At 51.6% G+C, this 6000-nt stretch overlaps 1 protein-coding gene across 2 annotated transcripts in view; it reads left to right on the top strand.

Annotated features, from left to right (window-relative positions):
* The first annotated feature begins 474 nt into the window (after positions 1-474).
* CALN1 (calneuron 1) overlaps positions 475-6000 on the top strand; it is a 455972-nt gene continuing 450446 nt past the window's right edge. Inside the window, exon 1 of one of the 2 annotated variants that reach the window (XM_012764069.2) lies at positions 475-757. The gene's annotated coding sequence lies outside the window, so the exon portion shown is untranslated. The remainder of the gene's footprint in view (positions 758-6000) is intronic. The other variant, XM_012764071.3, reaches the window with a different exon arrangement.

Here is a 6000-nt window from a genome sequence, read left to right as displayed (position 1 = left end):
CGTACATGGGCAGGTGTGTGTGTGCATGAGCAGGTATGTGTGTATATATGGGCAGGCATGTGTGTGGTGGGTACATGGGCAGGTGTGTGTGTATGTGAGCAGGTATGTGTGTATCTGTGGGCAGGCATGTGAGTGCACACGGGCGGGGGTGTGTGTGTGCAGCTTACACGGTGGCTGTCACCACGCAGAACTCTCAGGAGAGAAGCACACAGCAGAAACCAAGCTTCCCGCTTTGCCTGGGCAGCGTCCTATCCAGCCCCATATCTGGAGAGGGTGCCACTGATGTCACCTGAGCCCAGCCCTTTCTCCCTGACCTAGGACACAGCCTGCAGGACGCTGGCACTCACTGGCATGGGCAGTGCCTGTGTCCACAGCCCCACGGTTCTGATTCGATTCAAACCACACAGCCCGAGAGACCCCAGCATTCCCACCCCAACTTTTCCACTTCACAGCCCATTTCCTTGCGGAAGCGAGAGGTCTGCAGGAAGCTGTTCCAGCAGCGGCAGCAGCAGCCGGAGCAGCCACGGCAGAGCACGGCAGCTCCAGCACCGGCACCGGCACCCTTCAAATTGGGGCTCTAGCCCTTTAAATCTGCTCAGTTACCAAAAGAGAAGAGGCATCAGACCCTGTTAATTAAAGCTCGCCCTGGTCCATCATTCTGAGGAGCTGCAGTGCTCTGCTCCTTCCTGATGGCTTAGAGATTCTCCTTAACTCCCAGCCATGGATCTTGGAGAATTTCCCCCGAGATCAGCAGGAGGTATGATCTTGCCGATGGCACTCTGAGGCTGGTGTGGCTCTAAATCAATCACACAACTGACTGCATGGACGCTGCCTGGCTCTCCTCGCTTTTCCTCTCCCCTCCCTCCTCTCCACTTCCCAGCTTATGTTTAGTTGAGACGAATCAAGTTTTCATGGGTTTTTTTTTGGGGGGGCGGGCAGGGGTGGGAGATGTGGAGGTAGCTCCTAATGTGTTTGTTTTGGCCCTGGCTCTACCTGGCTGCCAAAGTGGTTTGCAGGAGTCAGGAAACGTGTTTCTTTAAGCTCTGGCCCATGCAAAACCATTTCTTCCTGGCCGGGTCCCTGCCCCCTGGTTCTAATGAAAAGAGCATAACCCCGACTTGATTTATTTCTCAAATCGATGACCTGCCACTCAGTCTGAAGATGGCAGTGCGGCTGCTCTCCTGCGTTATTGGAAAACTAATTCTGTACAACTTTCTCCCCGTGAATCGTCCCGGAGGAACGTCCTGCCTGCACCTGTCTCCCCTGCCCTCCCCAGCCTCCCCTTCCCTTGCTCTGAACGCTGCTGGATTCAAACGCTTGCAGTATGACTTCAGGAATTCCTAATCCTGTCCCCTGTGCCTTTTGAGGAAACTCACTTCCAGCCGAGTCTCAGGTTCTGTGGCAAAGAGTTGTTTTTATTCAGGAATCTGCTCTAGCCTGGCAGAGAGAGGGAGCAGATTTATCTTCTCTGTCCATTGCATTGTGTAAACTGTACTCGGGCCCGGGGAACATCTATCTGCAAGTCCTTCATTGATTTGTTTTCGCCCCTGCGGCTCCCTTCTGGGTGAAATGCTCTTCTCGAGTCGTGCCCAAAAGGAAAGGTTTCCTTTCAATCATTTTGACGTGGCTTCACAGATGTCCCTGAAAGTCAGGTCCTGGCAGAGGGAGCCATTTGCATTGTCCTGAGTGACAGTCCCTGGGGTCCCAGGGCATGGGTCCACATGGCTTGGGAGGGGGCTTCTGGTCCCCTCTGTGTCCCCTCCCCCCCAGCCCCAGAGGAGCTTAGGAGAGAAAGCACACTTGCTGATTTTTCCATCGATTTTAAAACATGTTGGGTGGTTAACATCGCCTCTCAAGTCTTGAGAAGGATGAGTCAAAACACCACTTACATGAGCGGGGCTTCTCCCCAAAAGTTATTGCCTGCAGAGTCCTGAGCTGTTTGCATGGTCAGTAGTTATTTCGTGTGCAGCTAGAGCCTTCCCAATCCCCCCGCAAAGGATGGGCTCTTTCCCCGGGTAAGTGTCGTGGAAGGCAGCCTGTCTGCTTCCCAGGCATGTGGGGGCTGTGCAATTCGTATTCTCGGAATAATAAAAAACTCCCAGCCGTGGCAGAAACTCCCTGGTTAGGGGAGACTATTCAAAACCCATGAGTGAAGCACTTGATGGGATTCCTCCTAATCACCATGCCCCTTGGTGGGTCTGTGTGGTGATTTGAAGATTCCAAAGGTAGAACCCAGGGAGAACCATTTCCTGCAAACACAAAGTCGGCAGGGGGCCTGGGGCATGTGGGATGAGGAGAGGAGGCCTGTGGGAGGGTGGCTTTGGGGGGCTGGGGCTCTTTTCCAGGGTCATGTTTTCAGTTCATCTGTGAATGCCTTCACTGAGGGTCAGGGTCTCGCTTGGAGTCGGCCATGGTTAGCTCGGGGTGGGGGTGGGGTTCCCTGAGCTCACAGAGGGCAGAGAGGGTCCACACAGCTGTGGCACCTTTCCCTTGTGGCTCAAAGGCCATAGGTCTCCCCGCCTCTCCATGCATTCATGCTCAAGGATCGACACCCTTCTGCCACTCTCTAGGGGAAGCCAAAAGAGGCCTGAGATAGACGCCACTAACTGTGTCTCTGGGCTGGCTAGGGGTCCATGAACAATAAGTAATTCAGTAGACCGTCGCTTTGTGTCACATTGTCTTTTCAACTTACTGGCGTGTGTGTGTGTGTGTGTGTGTGCGCGTGTGTGTGTGTGTGTGTGTGTGTGTGTATGTGTGTGTGTGTTAGTTTACTGGGTGGCTGCTGGCTTTCAAGGAGCTATAAACAGGTCCCACTGGAGTTTGTTTAGACCTGGCAACTTTGCGTGTTGTTTTGTGGTTCGTTGATGTCCCTTTAGTGGCCCTGGTGGGCCTTGGGGTGACCAGGGCGGTAGGGTAGAAAGGCCTGGCCTGCGGGCAGGGGCAGACCCTCAGTGGCGTCCCAGGCCTGCCATGCAAGAGCACGTGAGCCTCAGTGTCTTCATCTGTGATACGGCAAAGGCAGGACTGAATGGGATCATTTAGCAAAAGTCTGTGTTTGCAGCCGGTACAAAGAAATAGTTCTTCTTTCAACTGCAGCCACCTTCAAGGAAGCAAACATTCACACGAGGGATTGAACCGTTTAAATAGCGACAGTGGCTCCTTCACTGGCCACTGGACCGAGCCTTGCTCAGGGCAGGGGTGACATCTTCGGTGTCACTGCCCCTCTCCCAGTGGCCAGCACAGGGCCTGATTGGGCATGGAAGCCGCATAAGAGTTGATTGACTGAATGCATGCTGGTCTGTGGACATTTAACCTTCAAATAGGTGATTTTTAATGACTAAGCAAAACCACTGCTCACTCAGTTTACTTAGGAAATACAGCTGAGCCGGGTAGATCCAAGAGCCCCGTGACTGTAATAAACTTGGACTCAAATATATCCATTTTGGGGGGAAATTTGAACTGTAATAAAAAACTGTCTCAGGACCTGTCCCAGGGGCCAGGATTGTCCCTGGAGCCATCTTCATTGCTGAGGAACGTGGCGGTGACCAACTTCCTTCCCTCACCAGGTGCCAGCCACCTCCTCTTTTTCATGCTGTGATGAAGAGAAGGGGCTCTGAAGAGGGTAGATAGCTCTGGGTGGAGAGAGGTGCTCAGTGTGTTACCCTGGTGTGCAGAACAAGTCAATCAATGTGTCAGTCAATGAACCAGTACGTTGGTCTGGGTGGAAACAGTCACTACTGGGGGAGTCATTGATTTCATAACTGTTGTCGAAGACAATCCCCATCATAAAAACTAAGGCCACCACTACCACCTAACATCCACTGAGGACCCCCTGGCTGGGGGCTGGGGGCCGGGGGTGTGACAGGACAGAGGCAGCACTGCTGTTCTCAAGTAGGGGGCCAGGCGAGCAGACAAGAGGACAAGCTGGGGGGCTTGAGAAAGGAGAATCCAGTGGACCCTGGGGGCACAGCAGGGTGCCCACCCCAGCTTGGTCTCATGCACATGACTCCCAAACTGAGTCCCCAGAGAGGTGGCTCTGGGGCATCTTTCCAGGCTGAGGAAGGGGTACAAGCAAAGACCCAATGTGCGAGAGCCTGTTGAGGGGGCGGTAGCACTTGCATCTGGCTGCTGTCAGGGGCCATGTGACGAGACAGGAGAGGTGGCAAGGGCCAGACCCCAAGGAGATAAAGAACTACTTGGGAAAACTGAATTCAGCAAATGCGTCTCAAGCATCGATCCTCTCCCAGGCTGTGTTCCAGGCCCTGGGGCTGCAGCAGTGAACCAGGAAACAGAAACCCCTGCTCTGGGGAGCTCTCAGGTAGTGGAGAAGACAAAAATCAGCAGCAGGAAGGTGAATTGTATAATACGTGGCATGCTGGGTGGCAGTGCACACTATGGAGAGAAACAAAGCGGAGGAGGAGCACGGGGTCTAGGGACAGTGACCGCACATGGGTGTGTGTATGCAGTCCTAAGTAAAGTGCAATCCCAAACAAATAAAGGTGGCATCCGAATGAAGATTCTTGGAGGCGTTGTAAGAACTTTGGTTTTCTTTCTCTTTGAGTGGCATGGAAGCCAGGACTGGGCTTGGAGAAGAGGAAAAACTGTTTATTTTTATTTTTTTAGAAACAGGGTCATGCTCTGTCGCCCAGTCTGGAGAGCAGTGGCATGATAAGAGCTCACTGCAGCCTTGAACTCTTGAGCTCCAGTGATCCTCCTGCCTCAGCCTCCTGAGTAGCTGGGACTACCAGTATGTACTACCATGCCTGGTTCATTTTTAAATTTTTTGTAGAGATGAGGTCTTGCTATATTGCCCAGGCTGGTCTCAAACTCCCAGCCTCCAATGATCCTCCCACCTCAGCTTTACAAAGTTCTGGGATTACAGGCATGCACCATGATGCCCCCCACAAAAGGAGAAACATTTGTAAACGATCCTCCTAACTGCTGTGTTGAGGAAAGATTGTGGGTGGGCAGGGTGGTGAACATACACAATCCATGTGAGAGGTGACGGTGGCTGGCCAAGGGGGAACCAGTGGAGAAAAGCGCTGGGATTCTGAACTTGCTTTTCTGTGTTGAGGATGGAGGCAATGGATAGTTGTGTGAGGGAAAGAGATGAGTCGAGCATGACTCAAGCTTCCTTGGCCTGAGATGGGGACGCTGTGGGTGGAGCAGGTTTGGGAGAAGAGCAGGGGTTGGGTGTTTCTCATGCTGACTCGCGGACGTCTGCTGAGCCTCCCGGCAGAGATGTTGAGTAGGCAGTCCTGGGTTGACGGAGAGAGCTGGGCTGGAGACAGCGCTGGGAGTCATCAGCGTACAGATGGTGTTGAAAGCCATCCATGATGAGATCAGCAGGAGACGGATGGGAGGTGGAGATAAGTAAGGACTGAGTTCTGAGACATCACAGCCAGCTACAGGTTATGGAGATGAGAAACCAATCAAGGAGGCTGGGAAGAGGCATGTCCCTTGCTCCAGACAGTTCACTCCCTTCCTGCATTCTGTGTCCTCTCTTTTCTTGGGACCAGGACTTCTAGATCATTCTCCCCATTTTCACCTTGTCCTTTTCTCCTGGCCTCTTCCCACCTCCCTGTAGACCTGCTAGGATCTTTCTGTTCTCACAGAGAACCCTCTCCTAACCCCTACAAACCCCTTTAGCTCTCACCCTATTTTTCTCTTTTTCTTTACCGATAAATTTGTCTATCTTTCAGCATTAATCAAACAACTGCTACATGCCCGGCATAGAAGACATAGAGACAAAAGACAGATTTTACCATACTTGAAAGAATATCTGTTTATTTATACCTTGTCAACTTCCATAAAACATTTGGAATAGCATTTTGGATGTGTATATAAAATGAAATCTAAAATATATAACCATACTGGAAGCATAAAAAATTTTGTGCCAAAAAAATTGTATTTGCACTCTGAAATACAATTTAGAATACAAGAACAAGAACTGGAAAAAAACAAACAGAATGCAGAAATAAAGGTCATAAGGTTCTGTGA

Source organism: Microcebus murinus, chromosome 19 (genome assembly GCF_040939455.1).
Source record: "Microcebus murinus isolate Inina chromosome 19, M.murinus_Inina_mat1.0, whole genome shotgun sequence".
Classification (NCBI taxonomy): domain Eukaryota; kingdom Metazoa; phylum Chordata; class Mammalia; order Primates; family Cheirogaleidae; genus Microcebus; species Microcebus murinus.
The sequence above is the reverse complement of the archived record's forward strand: the minus strand, read 5'-3'. Positions and strand labels throughout refer to the sequence as shown.